Below are 22,552 nucleotides of genomic sequence, written 5' to 3'. Positions count from 1 at the left end.
ACAAGTTGAAATAAAAAAAGCTATTAATGAGGTGCAATCAAAAATGGAGGCTCTCACTGCTAGGATAAATGAGGCAGAAGAAAGAATTGGCGATATAGAAGGCCAAATGACAGAGAATAAAGAAGCTGAGCAAAAGAGGGACAAACAGCTACTGGACCACGAGGGCAGAATTCGAGAGATAAGTGACACCATAAGATGAAACAACATTAGAATAATTGGGAGTCCAGAAGAAGAAGAAAGAGAGAGGGGAGCAGAAGGTATATTGGAGAGAATTATTGGAGAGAATTTCCCCAATATGGCAAAGGGAACAAGCATCAAAATCCAGGAGGTTCAGAGAACCCCCCTCAAAATCAATAAGAATAGGTCCGCACCCCGTCACCTAATAGTAAAATTTACAAGTCTTAGTGACAAAGAGAAAATCCTAAAAGCAGCCCGGGAAAAGAAGTCTGTAACATACAATGGTAAAAATATTAGATTGGCAGCAGACTTATCCACAGAGGCCTGGCAGGCCAGAAAGAGCTGGCATGATATATTCAGAGCACTAAATGAGAAAAACATGCAGCCAAGAATACTATATCCAGCTAGGCTATCATTGAAAATAGAAGGAGAGATTAAAAGCTTCCAGGACAAACAAAAACTGAAAGAATTTGCAAATACCAAACCAGCTCTACAGGAAATATTGAAAGGGGTCCTCTAAGCAAAGAGAGACCCTAAAAGTATTAGATCAGAAAGGAACAGAAACAATATACAATAACCGTCACCTTACAGGCAATACAATGGCACTAAATTCATATCTCTCAATAGTTACCCTGAATGTTAATGGGCTAAATGCCCCAATCAAAAGACACAGGGTATCAGAATGGATAAAAAAACAAAACCCATCTATATGTTGCCTACAAGAGACTCATTTTAAACCCAAAGACACCTCCAGATTTAAAGTGAAGGGGTGGAAAAGAATTTACCATGCTAATGGACATCAGAAGAAAGCAGGAGTGGCAATCCTTATATTAGATCAATTAGATTTTAAGCCAAAGACTATAATAAGAGATGAGGAAGGACACTATATCATACTCAAAGGAACTGTCCAACAAGAAGATCTAACAATTTTAAATATCTATGCACCTAATGTGGGAGCAGCCAACTATATAAACCAATTAATAACAAAATCAAAGAAACACATAACAAATAATACAATAATAGTAGGGGACTTTAACATTCCCCTCACTGAAATGGACAGATCATCCAAGCAAAAGATCAACAAGGAAATAAAGGCCTTAAATGACACACTGGACCAGATGGACATCACAGATATATTCAGAACATTTCATCCCAAAGCAACAGAATACACATTCTTCTCTAGCGCACATGGAACATTCTCCAGAATAGATCACATCCTCGATCCTAAATCAGGTCTCAACTGGTATCAAAAGATTGGGATCATTCCCTGCATATATTCAGACCACAGTGCTCTGAAGCTAGAACTCAATCACAGGAGGAAATTTGGAAAGAACCCAAATACATGGAGACTAAACAGCATCCTTCTAAAGAATGAATGGGTCAACCAGGAAATTAAAGAAGAACTGAAAAAAATCATGGAAACAAATGATAATGAAAACACAACGGTTCAAAATCTGTGGGACACAACAAAGGCAGTCCTGAGAGGAAAATATATAGCGGTACAAGCCTTTCTCAAGAAACAAGAAAGGTCTCACTCCACAACCTAACCCTACACCTAAAGGAGCTGGAGAAAGAACAAGAAAGAAACCCTAAACCCAGCAGGAGAAGAGAAATCATAAAGATCAAAGCAGAAATCAATGAAATAGAAACCAAAAACACAATAGAACAAATCAACGAAACTAGGAGCTGGTTCTTTGAAAGAATTAATAAGATTGATAAACCCCTGGCCAGGCTTATCAAAAAGAAAAGAGAAAGCACCCAAATAAATAAAATCATGAATGAAAGAGGAGAGATCACAACTAACACCAAAGAAATACAGACAATTATAAGAACATACTATGAGCAACTCTACGCCAACAAATTTGACAATCTGGAAGAAATGGATGCATTCCTAGAGACATATAAACTACCACAACTGAACCAGGAAGAAATAGAAAGCCTGAACAGACCCATAACCACTAAGGAGATTGAAACAGTCATCAAAAATCTCCAAACAAACAAAAGCCCAGGGCCGGATGGCTTCCCGGGGGAATTCTACCAAACATTTAAGAAGAACTAATTCCTATTCTCCTGAAACTGTTCCAAAAAACAGAAATGGAAGGAAAACTTCCAAACTCATTTTATGAGGCCAGCATCACCTTGATCCCCAAACCAGACAAGGATCCCATCAAAAAAGAGAACTACAGACCAATATCCTTGATGAACACAGATGCAAAAACTCTAACCAAAATACTAGCCAATAGGATTCAACAGTACATTAAAAGGATTATTCACCACGACCAAGTGGGATTTATTCCAGGGCTGCAAGGTTGGTTCAACATCCGCAAATCAATCAATGTGATACAACACATTAATAAAAGAAAGAACAAGAACCATATGATACTCTCCATAGATGCTGAAAAAGCATTTGACAAAGTACAGCATCCCTTCCTGATCAAAACTCTTCAAAGTGTAGGGATAGAGGGCACATACCTCAATATTATCAAAGCCATCTATGAAAAACCCACCGCAAATATCATTCTCAATGGAGAAAAACTGAAAGCTTTTCCGCTAAGGTCAGGAACATGGCAGGGATGTCCGTTATCACCACTGCTATTCAACATAGTACTAGAAGTCCTAGCCTCAGCAATCAGACAACAAAAGGAAATTAAAGGCATCCAAATCGGCAAAGAAGAAGTCAAACTATCACTCTTCGCATATGATATGATACTATATGTGGAAAAGCCAAAAGACTCCACTCCAAAACGGCTAGAACTTGTACAGGAATTCAGTAAAGTGTCAGGATATAAAATCAATGCACAGAAATCAGTTGCATTTCTCTACACCAACAACAAGACAGAAGCAAGAGAAATTAAGGAGTCCATACCATTTACAATTGCACCCAAAACTATAAGATAACTAGGAATAAACCTAACCAAGGAGGCTAAGAATCTATACACAGAAAACTATAAAGTACTCATGAAAGAAATTGAGGAAGACACAAAGAAATGGAAAAATGTTCCATGCTCCTGGATTGGAAGAATAAATATTGCGAAAATGTCTATGCTACCTAAAGCAATCTACACATTTAATGCAATTCCTATTAAAGTACCATCCATTTTTTTCAAAGAAATGGAACAAATCATCCTAAAATTTATATGGAACCAGAAAAGTCCTCGAATAGCCAAAGGAATATTGAAAAAGAAAGCCAAAGTTGGTGGCATCACAGTTCCGGACTTCAAGCTCTATTACAAAGCTGTCATCATCAAGACAGCATTGTATTGGCACAAAAGCAGACACATAGATCAATGGAACAAAATAGAAAGCCCAGAAATAGACCCTCAACTCTATGGTCAACTAATCTTTGACAAAGCAGGAAAGAATGTCCAATGGAAAAAAGACAGCCTCTTCAACAAATAGTGTTGGGAAAATTGGACAGCCACATGCAGAAAAATGAAATTGGATCATTTCCTTACACCGCACACGAAAATAGACTCAAAATGGATGAAGGACCTCAATGTGAGAAAGGAATCCATCAACATCCTTGAGGAGAACACAGGCAGCAACCTCTTCGACCTCAGCCGCAGCAACATCTTCCTAGGAACATCGCCAAAGGCAAGGGAAGCAAGGGCAAAAATGAACTATTGGGATTTCATCAAGATCAAAAGCTTTTGCACAGCAAAGGAAACAATTAACAAAACCAAAAGACAACTGACAGAATGGGAGAAGATATTTGCAAACGACATATCAGATAAAAGGCTAGTGTCCAAAATCTATAAAGAACTTAGCAAACTCAACACCCGAAGAACAAATAATCCAATCAAGAGATGGGCAGAAGACATGAACAGACATTTCTGCAAAGAAGACATCCAGATGGCCAACAGACACATGAAAAAGTGCTCCATATCACTCGGCATCAGGGAAATACAAATCAAAACCACAATGAGATACCACCTCACACCAGTCAGAATGGCTAAAATTAACAAGTCAGGAAATTACAGATGCTGGCAAGGATGCAGAGATAGGAGAACGCTCCTACGCTGTTGGTGGGAATGCAAACTGGTGCAACCACTCTGGAAAACAGCATGGAGGTTCCTCAAAATGTTGAAAATAGAACTACCCTATGACCCAGCAATTGCACTGCTGGGTATTTACCCTAAAGATACAAACGTAGTGATCCGAAGGGGCATGTGCACCTGAATGTTTATAGCAGCAATGTCTACAATAGCCAAACTATGGAAAGAACCTAGATGTCCATCAACAGACGAATGGATAAAGAAGATATGGTATATATACACAATGGAATACTATGCAGCCATCAAAAGAAATGAAATCTTGCCATTTGCGATGATGTGGATGGAACTAGAGGGTATCATGCTTAGCGAAATAAGTCAATCGGAGAAAGACAACTATCATATGATCTCCCTGATATGAGGGAGAGGAGATGCAACATGGAGGGTTAAGGGGGTAGGAGAAGAGTAAATGAAACAAGATGGCATTGGGAGGGAGACAAACCGTAAGTGATTCTGAATCTCACAAAACAAACTGAGGGTTGATGGGGGGAGGGGTGTTGGAGAGGGGGCATGGTGTTATGGACATTGGGGAGGGTATGTGCTATGGTGAGTGCTGTGAAGTGTGTAAACCTGGCAATTCACAGACCTGTACCCCTGGGGATAAAAATTATATTATATATTTATAAAAAATAAAATTAAAAAAAAAGTAAATAACCCAATTTTTTAAGTAAGTGAAGAATTTAAGTAGACATTTCTCAGAAAATACCCAAATGGCTAGTAAGCTCATGAGATGTTACTTTATACATACTAAGATGACTATAATCAAAAAGACAGACAGTAACAAGTGTTGATGAGGACATAAAGACATTGACCTTAATACACTGCTAATAGAAATATAAAATTATGCAGCCAATGTGTGAAACAGTTTGGTAGTTTTTCAATAAATTAAAGACAGGGTTATCATAGTAAGTCCACTCCTAGGTATATACCCAAAAGAAATGAAAACATGTATCCATGCAAAATCTTGTATATAAATTTCCATAGCAATCTTATTCACAATAGCCAAAAAAATAGAAACAACCCAAACGTCCATCAGCTGACGAGCGATAAAGAAAATGTGGTATATCCGTACAAAAGCATATGAATCAGCCATAATAAGATCAAAGTACCAATGCATGATGCAACATGGATAAGTCTTGAACACTTTGTGCTAAGGACAGACACAAAAGGCTGCATATTGTATGATTCCACGTGTATGAAATGTCCAGAATAGGCAGATCTACGGAGACAAAGTTTAGATTAATGGCTACAGGGTCAGGGAAAGGAAGGGATAAAGAGTGACTGCTGATGGGTACAGGATTTCTCTTTGGGATGATGTGAACATACTAGAAATAGATTGTGGTGATGAATGCACAATTCTGTCAATATACTAAAAACCACTGAATTGTATACTGTAAAAGAGGGAGCTTTTTAGAATGTGAATTACATCTTAGTACAGCTGTTACTTAGAAAAGAATAATAATCCTTTTGTTTTTTATATTGCAGATGGTTGCTAGTTGGTCTTCTTAAGTTTTATTGTATTTTTTTACTGCATATAAATTTTCAGATTTTTATAGGAAAAATATCAGTCTTTTACTCTGATTTTTGGTTTTGTGTCTGTCATATTTAGAAACTATCTTAGGTTTGTGGAAATAATCACTTATACATTTTTATAACCTCTTTTTAAATTTGGATATATGATCCATTAGAAGTTTATTTTTTGGCAGACAATGAAATATGAAACAGGAGTCCAGCTTTCTACCCCCACCCCCATCCCCGCCAAAAAAAAAACAACCGTTGTTTCAAGCTTGGTTATTTAAGAATTTATCCTTTCTCTGTTACTTGAAATGCTACCATATTTATATTTTAATTTGCATATTAATGAATTTAATTTTATATAAAAATTTGTGTCTATACCTGTACTCTGTTCTGTTTACTTGGATGCTTCTCTCTGCCCTACTGTGGCATTGTGGTTTTTTTGTTTGTTTGTTTTTTTAAGATTTTATTTATTTATTTGACCCAGAGATAGAGATCACAGGTAGGCAGAGAGGCAGAGAGAGAGGGGGAAGCAGGCTACCCGCTGAGTAGAAAGCCCAATGTGGGGCTCGATCCCAGGACCCTGAGATCATGACCTGAGCTGAAGGCAGAGGCTTAACACACTGAGCCACCCAGGTGCCCTTCTATGACTTTTTTTTTTTTTTTTAAGGGGAACTCTTGTATTTTACCACTAGGAACTTGTTGGATTTTGATATGAGTGGCTTGCACTTTGATCACGTTGAAGAATTATCCTATTTTAGATTCTTTTTTTCCCCAGTGTGTTAGTTAAGGGGTATTTTAAATTTTTTAAAAGATGTATAGTAGTAGAACTACATTCACCTTTCTGGTAGTAATCTCTGCGTTATCATTTAAACTGTTCATTCAATAAATATGAATTTTCCAGATACTGTTTTTAGCACTGGAGATACAAATACGGCTTTCTAGCACTCAGTGCTTAAAGGCAGCTACTTTTCACCTTTTTATTATGCTGAAGAACTTACGAGACGTGGTGTAACATGGGATCACTAAAGTAGTGATACTCAGTGAGAGAGAAGAGAAGGACACTAGAGGAACAGATCATAATGGGGAAGAAAGGGAAGGAAGCAGGTGTGACACACAGAATTTAACAAATCATCCCAAGCAATTCTTACCTGGCCACCAGGTTGGCCACTGAACTTTGGTAATAGCTAATCTTATTGTAAGGTTTTACAGTTTTACTCTACAAAACCTATATAATGTTTTCATAAACATTGGTTATTGTACTCTTAACAGTAACCTCTTATTAACTATCTCAGCATTGCAGAAGAGGAACTGAAACCTGGAATCGTTAGGATACCAAAGCTAAGCAAAAAACAAAACAAAACAAAACCTGTGTACTTGCCCTAATAAAATAATTGAATAACAAAATACATGACTTAATAAATAATCTTTCACAAAGGTTCTAGAATTTATTTTTTTCTGATTTTTTTTTCCAGAAACTCACCTATTTCCCACTTGAACCAGAGAATCATTGGTTAATCACAGGCTAGCCCAACCAGTGCTTTTTGAAATCCCTCTGAATTGCAGGAGTAAGTAAGACCAGTCATCTGTGAAAGCCCTGTGTTTCTTGTCCCACATTGACTTGCGCTGATTAAGAGGCAAGGAAGGGTCCAGATGGCTCAAATTGGGCCCAAATTCTATGCTGCAGTATGAAAAATGTTGGCTTTCTGTCATGCCCTTGAGGCTTAAGGCCATTACCAGGAAATCAAAAACCTTTGCTGGATAGTCAGAGTCCTGTGGCCTCAAACCAAGACCACGGTACTTCTCCAGAGTGGGGACTGCCTCAGGTCCAGGGTCCTTTTCCTAATCTTCTTCATTTATACAGTACATATAGGAGACTGTTCAGGCAGCAGGGTGCAGTATCTTTCTACCTCTCTGCAACTTAAGGAATATCAGAGGAGAAAAAGTGGAGAGGGAGCTCAGGGGGCCAGATCAGCAATTCAGCCTCTGCTGAAAACCGCTCCAGATCTCACAGCTAAAGTGGAATCTTGAGAGCTCTCTGGCATATTAAATATTCATCAAAAGCCAAACACCACTTTTTCAACATTTGACTGAATAATACAAGTGTAGATTTGTCCTATCTCTATGCTTGGATTGCTCAGATATACCTAGCCCTAAATTATGGTTCTAATGAAGTCAGTTTAAAAGATGAGGAAAGAATCCTTTGTAGTTTATCCCTGCCTTTCATTTCTTCTTAATTTAACCATAAACTAAACGGATTCATAAAATGTTTATAGAGGGTAATAAAGTGATGTTTTTAATACAAAGGTTGCTTATGTAATTAAGCTTACATTCTATGAGATTCTGTGTAATTTGAAACGGGTTGCATGAAATTAACAAATACTTATATCTATTTTATTTCTCCCCCCATTAACGGCAAATAATAAAACAAAAAGGGGGGGAAAAAGTAAGTTCCTGCCAATGTAAGTGCTTACAGTTCAGAAACTGAACCTGCAGATGTTGCAAAAGATTTTTTCTTTTTCTTGGAAATGTGCCGTTAAATTTAATTGGATTTCTCATTTACCTTCCTTTTCTTTCATTTTGTCGCTCTACTTTTTTTCTGCCTCCACTCCCTCTTCCCTCCTGTCTCTCTCCCTTATGTACTGGGAGAGAACACTATATGTTTTTAACCTATATAACATAAGTGAAGAAACTTATCAAATCCTATAACCATTACATTATAAGTTGTCTTGATAGAAGTTACTCTGAAGTTCACTCTAACTGTTAAATAGTATCATGATGTTCATGGCCTCACACTCATTTTCTTTTTCTAAATAAATAGAAAAACTAAGCTTGAAGAATATAAAGTCATATTCTATTTTTTCCCAAAATTTTTGTAGAGAGAACTGGAAGTGATCTAATCTTTACTGTTACAGCATTTTATCACCGGGCTGTCAAGATGTGATTTCTTACTCTGAAACGATCCACTCTCTACTATATTTCATGTTAACATTGCAAATCAAGTCAAATGGCTAATGTTCACATTGTTTAAAATAATTGAGAGAAGAAACCACGGAACTCTATTTCTCTGAGTTCATTTAGACTTCGGTAGCAAATATTGATAATCAGATCTTAGGGATACCTAATTTTACATGGAGTGATAACGGTTTAACTCAATTAATTTTTGGACACTTATCTATACCACTTTAAGAAACATCAAAGTTCCCTTAGCATTCTGAAAGAATGATTTTGAATTGTTTCATAAAAAGTCTTAAAAGTATGCATCAGCATTTTCTATAAAAGTATCAGGTGGAACAGATATCACTGAACAGTCAACCCAAAAGGTATTTGATAAAATACAATGAATTGCCAGGTCTGCTATTACTATGTTTGCATGGACATGGCCGAGAAATGGAAATAATTGTGTAATTCTCCAGTGTACGTTTTCTGTGTTGGAGCAAACACTCCAGGAATGCAAAAGATTAAAGTTTTTCACCCGAGCATCTCTGAGCACGTGAGACTTAGGAGGGCAAATAACCTAGGTCATTTGATAAGAACTGAATTGCTTCTTACCTTATTCTATGTATTTGGCTCGTTTAGATGTTGCTGTTTCTCTGGAAAATAGAAAGTGTCCCCTGTCCACTAATGTAATTATTATGACAATTTCTAATTTGCCCTTTAGGGATACCATGCCAGCACTTTAAAGTCTACTTACCCAAGGCCAAACTCAGTTATCCCCCCTGAAAACCTGCTCCACTTCCTGTGTCTCCATCTCTTAAAATAATTCAACTTTTATTAAATTTCGCCATACAAAGAAAACCTAGATGAATTTGAAGACTATGTTCTCTATAGAAACTTGGATTGAAAATAAGTTTTTAGGTCCCCAATAAAAACCACATCCCACACTGACAGTCAAACATCAGCCCACTGTTGTGTCTCCGGTATGTACTGATTACAATACCACTGAAGCCAACTTCTGCCCTGACCCCTACCCTAGCATCCTTACTCTGAAACCTCTCCAAGCTCTTCCACCGTTTGCCTTGAGCACTGTCTCTCAAAAGCACAGCCTAAATTATGATCATCTTTTCTTCAAAAATCTATGGCTTCTAAACACCCTGAGAAAGACATTCTAATTCCAGCAAGTGCCACTACAGAAGTTCCATGCTGTGAGCCTATCTTGTCCTTCCAGCCACATCTCGGACTACTTGCCTCCAGGAATGTCAAGCATGCCCAACTACACCATGCCCTCCCACCTGCTCCTACTTCTGCTGTCCCCTCCTCCCACAGTAACTTGGTTATAGTCCTCTACCTTTGACCTTGTCTTTCATAGTGCTTGGCTCAGCTCATATGACCCCACATCATAAAGTCTTAACAACCTACACTGTTGCCTATTCCTCCTTTATTGTCCACTTGCAGCCCTTCCCCTCTACCTCTGGATTTAGCATTTGCAGCATTCTGCTATGTGTGATGTTAGCCTTACACATCTGTCTTTCCAGCTAGGTTGCACACTCTCTCCATTCTATCCATCTGAGGTCTCCAGGATTCCTATCCAGCTGCAATTCTATACACCAAATACAATGACCTAGTTCTCCCTCTCAAGAAGCTCAGTCCACTAAGTGATAAAACATGTTAATAATTCAATATGATAAGGGTCATAAGGAAGTCCAAAGGGTAGGGAATAAGGAGATAGGTTGATAAGCACGGGATTTAGATTCAGAAGACTCAAGTTCAAGGTCTGGTTCTGCTATGTAACTAAGTATGATAAGCAAATCTAGTTTCAGTTTTCTCATTTGCAAAGTTAGGATTTCTAACACTACTCTTCTGTAAGAATCAAAATAAAATTAAATAATGGGTTTCCATTTGTTCCTCTAGATCCAGCCTCTGTCCTCTTCCTCTACTCTTGTGCCTCTAGAAATTGACTTCTAAGCAAGGGGATCTTCCCCACATTGTCTCTATGTCTCTAGGTTCTGCCAGTTGCTACCTCCTCTGGCTCCTTAGGTCCTAGGGGTAGTCAGGCCCCAGGGTAACTCTCCCTGTGGTTTCCCTGCAATCTACCCACACCTTTACAAATAATCCCTTTATTAAAGACTCCAAATTACACACGTTGAATGCGCCATCTGTTCCCTGCCAGGGCTCTGACTGATAAAGCTGCTTTTCAAACTCTAAGTTGCTGTCTAAATGCAAGGTATATCTCATTTATCTCTGCACAGTGCTTTACACAAAGCAGATTGATGCTATTAATAACAAATTGTGAAATGAACGTATGTAAGGATGAATGAGTGAATGATCCTGCCCTCGCCCACGTTAGTTATATTCTTATCTGGGGATCTCTTCTTGTCACCTTGATTGGATTTTGTAATGTCCTGCTTTGATTTGGAAGGTCTTCTGTTCCCTGGAACTCAAGGTCTCTTAGAGAAACATTTTTACAGGTAGTCTGCCTCAGCCTTTGTGTGTTTCAAGTGGTTTAACTTGAAAGGATTAACATTGTTTGAAATTCCCAGAAATAACACTCCTTCTATAGGCTGCACACTTACCTGATATCAAAAGGGATGAGTAATTTGTTCATTTATTTATGTTTTTCGTTCATTGACATAAAAGCTGGCAAATAAGTCAAAAACAAGCGAATTGATTTTTCCCTTATTACATGGAAACCAAGAGCATATTGAAGGAATCAGTAGCCTGGGGTAGTTTTTTCAAAAGCACAATAGCCTAGCCAGGGAATAAGCAATTGAATAGCCTCACCAAATGATCTAAACAAAGATAAGTCACAGAATTAAGCATCTTGATATTTCTGAGGAGCTGAAATCATGATTGATTGACTTTAATATGAATTTATTCCCAGCTGCCATCCTTGTCTTCTGAATTCTCACATATCTCAATAAAATAGGAGATAAATATTTTCCTCCTATTTTATTTTTTTATTTTTTTTTAAAGATTTTATTTATTTATTTGACAGAGAGAGATCACAAGTAGATAGAGAGGCAGGCAGAGAGAGAGAGGGAAGCAGGCTCCCTGCTGAGCAGAGAGCCCGATGCGGGACTCGATCCCAGGACCCTGAGATCATGACCTGAGCCGAAGGCAGCGGCTTAACCCACTGAGCCACCCAGGCGCCCCATCCTATTTTAAATATAAGGTCGATGACTTAAAAATGAGGAAATGACCCATGGGAAGTATCTTTAGAAAACATACTCTTGAGTAAACATATTTAATAGAATGCTTTGGTACTGAGTAGGTATTATTCATTAGCAAATGATTGCATAACTGGAATTCTTAATTAAAATTTGTGATGAGAAATGAATCTATTTGGTCTGCAATTAGGACCGAGAAATTCAGAACACATTGGGGTGCTTTATGAGCACAATTCCGAAGATTTTCATACAGTGAAAGAACTCACAAATACTTCAAACAGGAATCCTAGAAGAAGAGTACACACGGAATGCACATGTGGATCCAGACGCAATATGATTTGAAAAGTTAACCATTGAATATAATACATGGAAAGATTCTAATTTAATGGGTGTGTGATACTGTTAAAAGCCTCTAAACAGTCCTTCTGGACCTTTTCTGGGTTTTCCAGAGAGGCTTCTAGCCAAACAATTTCTTCTCTTCACTTAATAATTGAAATACAAATTCAGACAATGGCAAACTCTGAGGCTCCTCTTTTAAAGGGGTCCTTAAGAATGTAAATTCGAAGTGATTTTTTTTTTTTCAGCGCATATCACAATTCAAACTTTTAGCAGCCATTGAGGAGCTCAACCTCGACTGCAGTAAAGTAAAATGGATAATGTTTAGCTCTAACTTGGTTGCTAGGACCATCCCAGCAAGAAAATTCTGCTGTAAAAATTTATGATCCTTAACTGTTTTTACTTGCTGACTATCTACTGATGATGGGTTCTGGTTTTGAAGGTCGGAGAGATCTGGGGAGACCACTTTGTGCAGCCAGTGAAAGGTTAGACAAACAGCAGGTTTCTCCTGAGCCTCCTTCTAGAACATGAATGAAACTCCAGTACTTGGGGCTGATGGAGACAGCATTGCCTCCTATTACCTCGTTTGTGTCATTGCTGACTCAGTGACACCATATCCCAGACTCAGATTTAAACACTTGTTAGCCAAATGTGTCTCCCCATGTGCTGCTGGCCCTTGCCACTTCATCACAGTTTAATAAGGCATTGGGGATTTTAGACAACTCCTCTAATTACAGCAGAATGCGAACAGTGTTTGCTATTGATTGTTATTCCAGAATGTCAACTCTTTCCTGTTCCCCATATACCTATTACCCTTCACTCCTTTGCACGTAACCAATGTCATTTTTTAAAAATGACTCTAACATATTCAATATTAATCAAATGTCCATAACAGAAAACATCCTCCACAGAAGGTGAAAGGAAAGAAAAAAATGTATCTTTGCTTGCATTGTTTGGAAAGATGGAAATTACCCAGAATCCTATTCTTTTTTTTTAACCAATAGGTGGCACTAGTGGTTTCTAGCAATGATTCAAATCCGTAGCTCTAATATATAGCTCTAATATATATAGCATTCAGAGATTAGGATTTTTTTTTTTTTTTTTGCAAAAGTTACCATCATTATGGCCTTAGCCATTAGTTGAAACGTTTGTAGCTTACCCAATGGGGATGATTTTAATATAAATTTGCATGCTGTTGAATAGGTTCTTTAAAATTATTATTTTTAAGTAGTCCAGAAGAGTTATATGGGTAATAGTATGCATATAAGGTAGAGAAGTTTAAAATATGCTATAAACCCTATCACAGAATTCCTGATACTAGTTTGTATGCAACAGGCAAGAACTATCAAAGAATTAGAAATTGAAGCACATGTTTTTAACATAGCTTGGACAGTGTAGTTGTGAGTTTTAAATAATTTTATTTGCTGCGTTATCCAAGACACACTGGTTTTCAACCCTGTGCTCTTCTCATTTTTTACAGCATGGGATAAAGCAAGTTTTTTACATTTTTTTCATTTTTTTTACATTTTTTACAGCATGCCTAGAAAGCAAATTAGGCTTGAGAGCCAAACAGACCTATGGTAGATTCTGGACCTCCATCATCTACAAGGCTGAAAACCTTAAGATGGTTAGCTCAAATAATCCTGAGTTTCTTCATTCCTAAATGATTCCTGTCTCTAAGAGTTATGGTGAAAATTAAGTGGACAAAATTGTAGCCATCAGTATCTAAGGTGTATTAAGTACCCAGTTAGTTTCTTATCCCTTGGTTGATTTGAATTTTAACATTGGCTGAGGCAAAAAATAAATAAATTAATAAATAAGCAGAAGGAGAGGGAAACAAAAAAAAAGGAGAAGAAGGTGATTAGACAGTGGGGTCTATTTAAAAAAAAAATGTGGTGCCTGGTTGACTCAGTCAGTAGAGTGTCTGCCTTCTGCTCAGATCATGATCTCAAGAGTCCTGCAAGCCCCTCTTAGGGCTCTCGGATCAGCGGGGAGTCTTTTGCCCCTCTCCCTCTGCCCCCTCCCCCTGCTCATGCTCCCTCTCTCACAAACAAATAAAAAATCTTTTATAAAAAAAGATATTTTATATCTTTGTTAAAAAAATTAAAAAGTATACATTTCAAAAAACATATTCTAATTCTCTACCACTTTTGAATAATTGTATTATCTTTCATTTTTGTGAAGAGATTCTAACATTTAATAGATATTATTCAGCCCCGATTCCTCAAGGTCAGTGGGTTGGTTGCTGTAACTTTTGGAGAGAAGGCTCTGAGGAATTTACACAGAGTCTCAGCTTCCCTATACCTGCGGGGATGTAAGCTAGCATCCCTGCACCCTAAGCACTCTTTCCCAAGTACATATAAGTACAAGTAAGAAACTGGGACTAATTTAATCATCCTTGTGTTTGACCCTCCCTCTAAAAAGTTTATTTTGTTTCTGCTGTTTCAAAAGATCTTTGATGAAATGGTGATAGCATTCCTGATCTCTTGTCTGTTTTCAAAAGAGCTAGTACTAAGGGCTGCTTACCGTTCATCTTTCTGATGGTACCAAACAAAACAAAACAAAAAAAGTCTGATTTAATTTGGCTTGAGCACTCAGTGTCCTTCCACATAGCAGCACCTGTGGGGTCATTAGCGAAATTAGATAAGTAACTGATTTATTATTACCGTAGATGCATGGTGCACTCCCTTTACTTAGAGTGTACGGCAAAAATTGTTCATGCTAAGGAACAGTAATCAAAATGGCTAAAAAGCCACAGTTTTATCATTCCAAACATAAGCATAGCTGTGGTAGTATCTTATCATAGTACATAATAATAGAAATGAATTATGTCAGTAAAATCTTGAGGTTTAAGATTTACCATGATAAATATTTTTCATTAAAGTGAAATATCTTGGCAGAGTCACTTTCATATGCAGACTGTTGACACAAGGAGGCCAGCTGTGCCCATGCAGATGCCGAGATTTGGGTCTATATTATTAATGATTTATCATGTCATGGAGAGCTTAGATTAGTTTTGAAAGCAATCCCTTGCCACAAAAGCACTTTCTATAATGTGCGAACGCAAGGAAGACTATATGTGCATTCCAAATTAATCACAGGAGCTGCAGCTACCTTTGAAATTTCAATACCTCTTCTCTTTTTATTTTGGAACATGAAATTCTAGATCCTAAACTGTGTTATTCATTAAAATTCATACAAGAATGTTATTTCATATCCACTGGATAGCGAGCAGTGTGTGTATCTGAATTAACAGATACATAGACACAGATGAGGGCATGAAGAATATAGGAAGGCATTGCCAAGCTGTTGTATACCATGTGTTTTTGCACTAAAGCTCACTTTTAATGTGAGGTTGGATTAAGTTTCCCTTTCAGTTCTGCAGGCTTCCAAGATTGCTCTGCCTTCAGGGCATGTATAATAATATTGGCTAATATTTATTCAGCGCTTGCTGTGTTCCAGGTAAGATGCTAAACACTTTACATGCATTACCACATTCAGGCTTCATAAGACCCATGTGGAATATTGTTATCACCCCTGTTTCACAGGTGAGAAGACTGAAGCACAACGTAGTCGAATAAATTATCCCAAGGGGGAGGAGTCTGGACTTGAATCCAGGTTGTCTGATGTTTTAAAGCCTTTACTATTAACTACTGCTATTAACTGTGACCTCACTATTTATTAAGCATTCTTACAACTAAGTGAGAGGTAGGGTTCAGATCCTCTTTAGTTACTACCTGGGTGGCCTTAGGCAAGTCTCTTGCACCCTGTAAACTTCAGTTTCCTTTTCTAGAAAATGAAGATAACAGTAGTACTTACCTCATAGAATTGTTGTGAGTTAATATTTGTAAAAGGCTAGAACAGAGTTTGGCCCATATTAAGCACGAATGCTTTGTGCTATAGGAGTTCATGAGTTGTACTCTTGAATGACTGATAAACTCTCACTGACTATTACACATAGATTCTCCATAATTTTCAGATAGCTTTTATTCTGGAAACGAGATTGGGAATGAAAGATAGAAATTACATTCTGAGTTTTATTTCTAAAGGAAACAAACAAACGAAGGACCGTGAATGAAGTTACTGCTTATCCCTAATGTGAGATGTACACAGATAACCCAAAAGCATCACTGCTAACCCTCTACAGCAGTGAGTCCTTTAAGCATTCTTTCTGAGTGTGGAAAGAGCCAGGTATCTTCCTTCCTTTCTTCCTTCATTATTCACTCATTCAACCTATATCCTTACAAGGGCACTATGCTTGCTCAGGAGATACAGGTGAATAAATCCCTACTCTGGAGGAGGACACAGTCTAGAGATGACTACTTCAGCACATAAAAGGGCATGAAAGCACATAAAAGTCCTAGGCTCTGTTACCATTTACTAGTGCCTAGTAAATGCCAGGTATTGTGCTAGGCACGGGGCGGGGGGGGGGCGGCTATCCAGGTCAAAAGGCAAGAATCCCTGCAGTTAAGAAGCACCTGATGGGGAAGACATCCTAAACAGATCTTTTCCCTTCCCTGTGGGAAATTACCTAGATAAACTTTCTGGGAGAGCATAGAAAAGAGGTGCTTAAACCCATCCTGGGGCTAGTGGGAGGAGGGAGATTCTGACACCTAGAAAAATTTTTGGTAAAAGTGAAGTACCTGAAGTTATGGAGAAAGAGCAGCCCTAAAAGCAGAGACACCATAAATGAAGACAGGAGACATGAAGCAGGGTGACACAGTGGGGAGCCGCCAGCGGCCATGCGATGCTAGAGCCTAATAGGGATGTACTGTGGGATGTGGGACGTAGGACGAAATATGGCACCAGAGAAGTAAACAGAGCTGAAAGGTTAAAAGTGTATAAAATCAACTGAAAGGACCAAATGCTAACAAAGTGCATAGAATGAGCACTTGCTTTATAGACTGCTTCCCACTAAAATCCAAATGAAAAGAAAGTCATTTTCCTGACGATCAAGATTCTGGGAACCAAGGAGATGATGAATCCCTAAGAGTAATGTCTTGATCCCGACCAAAAGACACAGGGTACCACTCTTTCCGTGTCAGTGGGTTGTCCACTTCCCTACTTCTCTTCCCCAGTGAACCAAACATTGAGACTGGCTCAAAGGCCTAGACTGATGTTTAGACTGAAAACATGTCTAATCCTTGGCTTGAAATGACCTATTAGCACATCCTTCTGCAGCCTCAAAGTTTTTTTTATTCCTGGATTGAAGAACTCAGTCCAGGATAAACTGCACTCCCAGGGGTGGTGCTTTGTAAAGTTGGCCATCATGGAATTTCAGCAAAGAATTCAGGAATCTAAAGAACTGAACTTTTTTTTTTCCCCCCTTTGCTGCTACTGCAGAGACAGAACAACTCCTAAGCTTTCTGCCTCCAGGTGGGTGGCAATTTAATTCTTATGGAGCCACGGGTCACCCCATTGCATCTTCATTCAGTGCACAGAGCCCTCTGCCTGCAGCGGGGCCTGCTCCCTTGGTGGAGAAAATACGGGATGACTGGATGCCAGTAAAACAGGCACAGCTTTCTGGGTCAGAAGTTGGCTGGGGAAGGGCCCTGACTGCCAAGTAACTTGCAATGATGTCAGAGCCCAGCACAACCAGAAAACACCAGCCAGCCAGCCAACAAAAGCCTTAACAACAACAGAAAAATCACAGAGCAGGGTTGCCAAAGCTGTTCTTTCCGCCCCCTACCCCTTTCTTCGAATAGGAAGAACAGCAGGAAGAGAGTTTATATTTTAAAAGACTCTCCCTCCTTTCTTCCCTCCTTCTTCCTTTTGGTAACAAAGTGTTAACTGGTGAGGAAACAGTTCTCCGGATGAGTCCGGGCAGCAGTTCCGCAGTTCCATGGGGTGTCTTTTTGAGTTCCTTTTCAAGGCTGTCAGTGGAAGTTTTAGAAACAACTCAGAACAGGGTATTTTTCCTAAATGTAAACATGCAACTCTGTGCAGAGGAGAAAGCAGGAACCATTGAGGAAAGGAAAAGCCTTTCCCCATCCCCTTCTTCTCTCTTTCAGAGTAATTAACTATACTCAAATGAATATTGAAAGTTTGGTGAAAAAGCTCTGTTGTTGTTGTTGTTGTTCTCCTCCTCCTCCTCCTCCTCCTCCTCCTCCTCCTCCTCCTCCTCCTCCTCCGCCTCCGCCTTCGCCTTCCCCTTCCCCTCCTTCTCCTTCTTTCTCCTTCTTCTTCTTCTTCTTGGGATATCATGGTTCATTCCAGCCATTCAGAGCCCTCAGTGATTCATAATTCAACTGGAAATTAATAAAACACAGCCCCCATTCTTGGAAATGAAGTTTGGATTAAAATCCTCTTGTTTTGGAATATATGGCCTTTTTCCCCTTTCATTTGTGACAGTCAATTTTAAATGATGTCACTTCAAGGACATTTTCATTTCTCCCACAACATATTACACGAAACACTTGCCTGTAAAACCGGCTCATTAGCCTGCAAAATTATACTGTACTGAATGGCTTTCATTCAAAGTAGAAATGGGATTTTTAGTAGGCAATTTCTGTATTTTATAAAGATAAAGCAATGTTTGATTGCTTCTTCCCAGCTGTTTTGCTTAGTGGTTATAAAGAGAAATTGGAGGGGGTTGGGGGACGAGAAAGGTAATATGGGGGCGGTTTTGTAAGGATGTGCTTAAAAAATAAATCTTAGATTAGGAAACCAAGGCCGAACTTTACAGAGCAACTGCGCCTGCAGCTCCTCTGGGCTGCAATGATTTGTCCTCTGGATGTCTGGAGGAAAGCTCTGAAAAAAGTGAGGGAAGGAGAAAAAGAGGGAAAGAGGGAGGAAAGCGAAAAGGCTGCTTTGCAGGCAGGCTGCAGCAGCCACCGCGAGCTGGATGACTGAGGCTCTGGGAGTTGCTGGAAGGAGCAGCCCTTCAGAGGTGGGGAGAGGGAGGGTGCGCAGCAGAGCGCCAGGGAGGAGGGACGCGAGGGCCACCGAAGGGTCACCGGGGCCGCGGCGCCGGGCTGGGGGCCTCCAGGCGGCGCTGGCCACGGCACTCGGCCGAGGGTGAGCGCTCCGGGCCGCCCGCGCCTCCTGCCGTCCGTGACCGGGGGTGGGCCCCGCGTCGCGAGCTGCTTGGTGCGGGGAGGGAACCAGCTCCGGCTCGCCTGATGGATTGACTTGGAGATGGATCGAATTACACCATTTGCCTTGCCTCGATTTGTTTTGCTCCCGCTCCGTCCCGCGGCTGCTCCTGTCGCTGCTGCAAGGACTGGTGGTGGCGAGTTTCAGGATTATATCGAGGAAGCCAAGACCTAAAGAGAAAGACGGATTTTTTTCTTTATTTTCTTTTTTCCCTGCGCGTATTGAGCTTTTTCTATTTCTTTTTTTCTTTTTTTTTTTTTTTTTTTTAACCAGCCGACCCCCACTCCCCACCCCCAATGAGGTAAGACCGTCTTATAATCTGCTAATGCCCTGGGCGCCTGGTGGGGATCGGACTCAGATCCTCAGAGCCGGAATCGCAGCCCGTGTATGTGCGTGTGCCTGTGCGCGCGCGCGCGCGTGTGTATGTGCGTGCATGTGTGTTGTCACTGGAGAGTTGATTTCTCTTCCAAGCAGCCCTGTCCGCCTGCCGTGCAAGGGACGCGTAGCGGGCCGGAGAGGTTTGGCGGACCCATCAAAACTGACACTGCTGGAGGTTTAGGGGGAGGGGCACGTGGAGTTGGAGGCCCCTTCCACTGTGCACGCTCCCCCCTCGAAAAAAAAAGCAGAAGGAGGGGCAAGTAAAAGTTTCTTGCCAGGCAGAGCCGGCTCCGCGCTCTCCCCGCGCATTATCAGTGGGAACCCGGGCTGCTTGGCTGCTCGGTCACGGCGTCTCCAGCCAGCGCAAGAAGCTGAGCCAAGGCCGACACAGCCGGCCGCGGGCTCGGCCGCCCCCTTCCGCCCGCCCACCCCGGAGCCGACGCTGGGACCGTCGGGGTCGCGCAGCGCCCGCAAGGCTAGGAGTGGACCCGCAGGCATTCGCCCGCGCTGGAAGAAGGGGCGCAGAGCCGCCGCCGAGACCTAGCAACTCACCGCGGACGCCCGCTACCTGTCAGTGCGCCCCGGGATCGGAGAGCCTCCGGCAGCGCCTGGGGGCGGGGGTTCGGGGTACCCGGCCACCTCCACCCCCCAACCCAGGCTCCAGACGGGAGGGCAGCCACTTCCCACCCTCCTTCTCCCCCTGCTGGCCGAGCGCGCCGCGGGCGGTCTCTGGAGGCTGGAGTTGCCCACCGCCCACCCCCACCGCCCACCCGGCGCCCGGGTTTCTCCTGTTGGCCACTCTCCCCCGCAACTTTCCGTGCTTTGTTCTACGGCTGGAAATGATTTACCGAAGCGTTTTGGAGAGGGTCTCCGCCAGGCGGCAAGAGCCCAGCGCAGAGATGTGTTACGTTCTCATCTACCCATCAATTATGGATGGAAACAAATAAGGAAGAGTCAATTTTGCACTGAGCCCCTTCTCCGGCGGCGAGAGGCGTCTTGCAGCCGGGAGGGAGCCCGCCGCTCGCATCGGCAGCCGCTGGCAGGGGGATGGTGAGGAGGAAGGTAGGGAAACTTTTATTTCCCGTCTTGACAGCGATGATGTCTGTTCCTTGTCTGCAGAAACTGATAGAGCAGCCGCCTTGGGTAATTTGGGAAGGCTTAAAGCTTCCTCTGTCGTGTTTAAGTCTTGGATTGAAATAAAAGGTCATAAAAGACTTGGTATGGGTAAGAACTGGGTTTTAAAAATTTCTGCTAAATCGACTCTCGGGACCACCGCTGTCGAGAGATTGTTTAAATCCTGAACTTGTGAAGAGCTAAATGTCATGGAAGCTAGAGGGGAATGAAGTAGCAGTATTAATTACAGCATTAGAGGAACTCAGGGTAGTACTGCCTGTGCTGAGCTGACCAGTCAGCGACCCAAGTTCCAGCAGCCCAACCCCTCGCCAGTCTCAGCTGGGCGACTTTCACACAGGAGGGACAGCAGATCGTTATTACAGATATATGGACTTTGTAAATAGTAATTGGACCTTATGTCCACCACTATGGGCGGCTGCTTTCTCTCAAAAATAACGGTAGTGTTTCCAGTAACTTGGGAAAAGAAATGTCTAGGGTAATTTTCCCAAGAACTTCTGGCTACTGAGAATTTTAAGTCTGCAGTAAAAAGTCTAGTTGCTTTTTGCAGGATTGTTCTCCCCTCTGCTTGATGTTTGGAGCAATAAAGTGGATTCTTTTGTTTATTTCAAGGCTAAAGTCCTAGGGAAAGGTTTAACATTCTTCCAGTCTCGTTTTGGTCTCTGCCCCTCAGCAGAGGAAAAATTCTTGTTTGGAGAAATTTTTCCAGGTTTCATCCCTGTAGAACTGAGAAAAATCTCAGACAGCTCAAGATGAGCATTTTACTATCCTTTCGGTCCAATAAACAGTAGGTTTTGATGCTGGTTTATTCAAGTTGTAAAAAAATCCTATTGCTTTTTTAGCTATCTAACTCAGGAAATCAAGTTGTGTGTAGTCCTGTTTAATGTAGTGAGTGACAGGCATATTCTGTCAGGCTGGCAAATACTACACAAACATTTACCCGGCTTAGGTAAATAGAAATTGTCAAGTAAGCCCTGAAATTTGGGCCTATATTATCATGAACTTAAAACATCTTAAGGTAAATAAACTAAAGCACAGCCATAGCCGATTTTTGTTTTTTGTAGTTACTGTCTGTGCTCTGTTTAGGTCCCTAGAATGTGCTCTCAGAAAGACAGTTAAGTAAATAACCCTAAGATTTCCAAAATGTGTTGTTTAGCAAACCATTTTCTTCCCCTGGGTCATTTAGTTAGATTAAAAACCAGTTACTATGTCTTACTGGATCCTATAGAATATTGGTACCTCTCTTCACTTATACTAGAGATACTACATGGATGACCTTTTTTGAGGAACATTTCTGTGATGTAGGACAGTATGCCAGGAATATTATGACTTTTCCATCACAAAACAGCTGGTTAACTCAAGTTTTATTAGATTTGTGGTCATTCTGCCCCCTTCCTTCCTTCCTTCCTTCCTTCTACTCTCTCCCTCTTTCTTTCTCTCTCTTTCATTTTTATTGGTGCCCACTAATAGCACCATCTGGTCTTGTCTCCCCTGGTCTGATGGATCTGGAAGATGGCTCTGATGTAAACCTATTAGTCCTTAGAGTGAGGGCAACTTAGAAATATCCAGTGGACTTCAGTTCACTGGCTGCTTGCTGCACAGGAAGGATCTGTCCAGTAACGGTGCTCTGGGTAAGTGGACCCCTGCATCCTTGTGTGGTGGTTTCTCTTGCTTGAAAGGCACACAGGCAAATAAGCAGGAATCAGAGCTTTGGTTCACAAAGATGCCCATAATTGTTAAGGACTTATTGAAACTGGAGAA

General features: G+C 40.8%; 1 protein-coding gene across 11 annotated transcripts in view; it reads left to right on the top strand.

Moving 5' to 3' along the window:
• The window catches only part of SEMA6D (semaphorin 6D), a 176,892-nt gene that overhangs the window by 102,063 nt on the left and 52,277 nt on the right, over positions 1–22,552 (top strand). For 5 of the 11 annotated variants that reach the window (XM_032856581.1, XM_032856579.1, XM_032856580.1 and 2 more), the window contains exon 1: positions 20,421–20,722. The exons of 1 other annotated variant lie outside the window; for it this stretch is intronic. The gene's annotated coding sequence lies outside the window, so the exon portion shown is untranslated. Of the gene's footprint in view, positions 1–7,291; positions 7,313–20,420; positions 20,723–22,552 lie in introns of those variants that run through there. 5 more of the 11 variants (XM_032856586.1, XM_032856584.1, XM_032856585.1 and 2 more) reach the window with 2 other exon arrangements.

This window comes from Lontra canadensis, unplaced genomic scaffold (assembly GCF_010015895.1).
Source record: "Lontra canadensis isolate GAN:19392208 unplaced genomic scaffold, GSC_riverotter_1.0 scaffold12, whole genome shotgun sequence".
Classification (NCBI taxonomy): Eukaryota; Metazoa; Chordata; class Mammalia; order Carnivora; family Mustelidae; genus Lontra; species Lontra canadensis.
Note: the sequence above shows the minus strand (reverse complement) of the source record. Positions and strands in the feature narration are given on the sequence as shown.